Genomic DNA, 3,526 nt, shown 5'->3' on the forward strand with positions numbered 1-3,526 from the left:
CATTTCATTTATCTATGAAAATGTGTATTTCAATTTTTAGAAGTTAGTGATGGTATATTTTTTATGAAATATGAAATATTTGGGTGTTATTAATGTTTATGAAATAGCAATAAACATACCCAATTTTCATGCATTATACTATGTTTTAAAAGCAATGAATTATTATGTGCTCTGAGCCTTGCATGTCCATAAGACTACCTATTGCGCACATGTATGGTTTGAATAACGTGTTATAAGCAAGAAAATATTATGTGCAAACAATAGTGAAGCTTCGTGCGGAGGTCAATTCAAGATTACCACATGTCAAATAATATTTTTCTCTAAAAAATTCAAAAGAAATGGTGCGGACTACGCGTTCTGACCAGACATGACTGGAAAATAACATTAATTTCTAAAATACAAAGCATGAGGTTTTAGGAGCTCGGGCTCCTTGATGTTTTTGATTTTGCAATGGTTTAGAGATCGGCGTTTTCTCCCATGCACTCAAGATTCCTGAAAGTTTCAAGGGATTGGGTTCGACATTTTGTCCCCTATGATCGATATTTCTTTGTTCTCCCAAGGCCAGGCTTCGGGATTTTCTCCCACTATTCAATTTATTTCTTTATTCATGCTAGCCGACATTCATCTTAGGGCTCCACTTGTCTCCATGTCTCCCAGGTTAGCAATGAAGAAGAGGCTATGATTCAAAATATAACATAGATAGTTATGTGTTTAATAATTCCCTTTCTTATTGGGTAAGTAAATCCATAAATAGGGTTAGAAATATGACTCCATAATTGTTATAAAGAAAAAAAGATTTTTTTTTAGTTCAATAAAAAAGTTTTTTTATAAATTTTATGGCGCATTTTCTTCAAGTACAACAATTTTATATTCGTCTTATATATGTTTTATTGAATATAAACATCTTGAAATGATGTTTTTCTTTGGTTAATCTCAACAATTTCATAGATTGGCCTAGCTGTTTTCCTTTATATATATATATATTATGTACTCCAATTTTTTTATAGTTTTATTGTACATGGATGTCTAGTTTTCTTTAATGCAACCGTGTTAATATCTTTTTTTTAGTTTTATTGTTTTTTGTATAACCATTAAACTCATGTGCATTTTATATAAAATTTGAATTGAAAACATGATGTGTTTTTAGAAATATCATGTTTCAGCATTTTGTTTCTTTTTCTCTGTAAAACTATGTTGTTTATGGTTGTTTCTGTCTTTTTTGTTTGATTTTTTTCTTCAGTACAACATACATGGTTGTACCTAAGTATTTTTTTGTCTAGTTTTATTATTTATGTATAACCATGAATTTGTTCTGTATTTTATATAAATTTTGAATTGAAAACAAGATGATTAATTCAGAAATACTATGCTTTAGTGTACTATTTTTTTCTTGTGTACAATTATGTTGTACATTATTGTACCTGTGAATTTTTTATCTAGTTTTTTCTTTCTTCGGCACAGTCTTGTTGGACATGATTATATCGAGTATTTTTTTTTCTAGTTTTATGATTTATGTACAACCATGAATTTCATGTATTTTTTATATATATTTTGAATTAAAAATACAATATTTTATTCACAAGTATTAAGTTTTAGCACACTATTTACTTTTTTTTTCTTTCTGTTAATGTTTCTTTTTTTCATATGTACAACCATGTTGTACATGATTGTATCTGTGATTTTTTGTCTGATTATTTCTTTCTTCAGTATAACTATGTTGTACATTGTTGTACCGATTTTTTTTTTGTTTATTATTTTAAGTTTTTATATAAATTTTGAATTGAAAATACAACGACTTATTTAGAAGTATCATGTTTTAGCATCATCTTTTCTTTTTTTCTATACATTTGATGTGTTTGTCTGGTTCTTTTTTTTTTCAGTATAATTATGTTGCATATGGTTGTACCGAATATTTTTTTTCTGGTTTTATCATTTTTTTGTACAATCATAAATTTCGTGTGCTTTTTATATAAATTTTGAATTGAAAACATGATGTTTTATTGAGAAATATCAATTTTTAGCACATTTTATACTTTTTTTTTCTTTTATAAAATTAGGTTGTACATGATTGTACCTATGATTTTTTGTCTAGTTCTTTCTTTCTTCACTATATTAATATTGTACATGATTGTATCAAGTATTTTTTTTATTTTATTCTTTTATGTACAATCATGAAATTCATGTGCATTTTATATAAATTTTGAATTGAGAATACGATGATTTATTCAGAAACATCATGATTTAGCGCTACGCTTGTTTTTTTTCTTCTGTACAATCATGCTGTAAATAATTGTATCAAGTATTTTTTGTTCTAGTTTTATCGTTGTATGTAAAATCTTGAATTTCCTGTGTTTTTTTGTATAAATTTTGAATTGAAAATGCGATTTTTTATTCAGAAATATCATTTTTTAACTTCTTGTTTTTTTTTCTTCAACAGTGTTGTACGTAATTTTCTTGTCATGTTATTTCTTTCTTGAGTACAATCATGTTGTTATGATTGTAACGGGTAATTTTTTTTCTGGTTTTGTTGCTTTATGTACAACCATGAATTTCTTGTGCATTTTATATAAATTTTGAATAAAAAATACAATAATTTATTCAAAAGTATCATCTTTAAGCATCATGTTTTCTTTTTTTCTTTTATACAACCATATTGTGTATGGTTGTACTAGTGAATTTTTTGTCTGGTTCTTTCTTTCTTCAATAAAATAGAGTTGTACATAGTTGTATCGAGTACTTTTTTTATTTTATTGTTTTATATGCAAACATGAATTTTCTTTGCAATTTATATAATTTTTAAACTAAAAACACAATGATTTATCTAGAAATATCATGTTTTAGTGTCATCTTTATTTTTTTTCTATACACAACCATGGTCTACATGATTTTACTCGTGAAGTTTTTGTCGAGTTCTTTTTTTTGTTAGTACAATCTTGTTGTACATGATTATACACAAACTTTTGTGAAGTACAATGATGTTGTTGTTATTGTATTTTCATACAGCATAAATTATGAAAAATTTCCTTGCTATTTTCTTTACCTTTAGCCTTGTAAACAAGATAGTTTTGTAATGAAATCATATTTAAATCAACATTTCAACTATTCATTTGCTTTTTGACAAAAAGAAAATATTACAGCGCGGTACCGCACCACGGCCCCAAACACACCCCTAGTAAGCAGCTCATAAGCTTTAGTTTTGAATGAATGTATTTTGATCAAATTTTTGTTATGACAGATTTTAAATTTATTTTAAATTATTTTGAGATAAGTTCAATTATAATTTGAACATTGCACTCTATCTTAAAGATAAGCTGACCAATTTAAAATTATTAAGATAAAATTTCTATTAGGATACCTTAACCAAGGTTTTCCCTATCTTAAATTCCCTCTACTCTACTTAAATTGATTTTTTTATTATCTATTTAATGTTCTTTTATATGTTATTAATATATCACAACACCTATTTGAAGTGAAATCCGCAATCTCTCTTTTTCTATATATATATATATATATATATATATATAAG

This window comes from Phalaenopsis equestris, unplaced genomic scaffold (assembly GCF_001263595.1).
Source record: "Phalaenopsis equestris unplaced genomic scaffold, ASM126359v1 Scaffold000197, whole genome shotgun sequence".
Taxonomy (NCBI): Eukaryota; Viridiplantae; Streptophyta; class Magnoliopsida; order Asparagales; family Orchidaceae; genus Phalaenopsis; species Phalaenopsis equestris.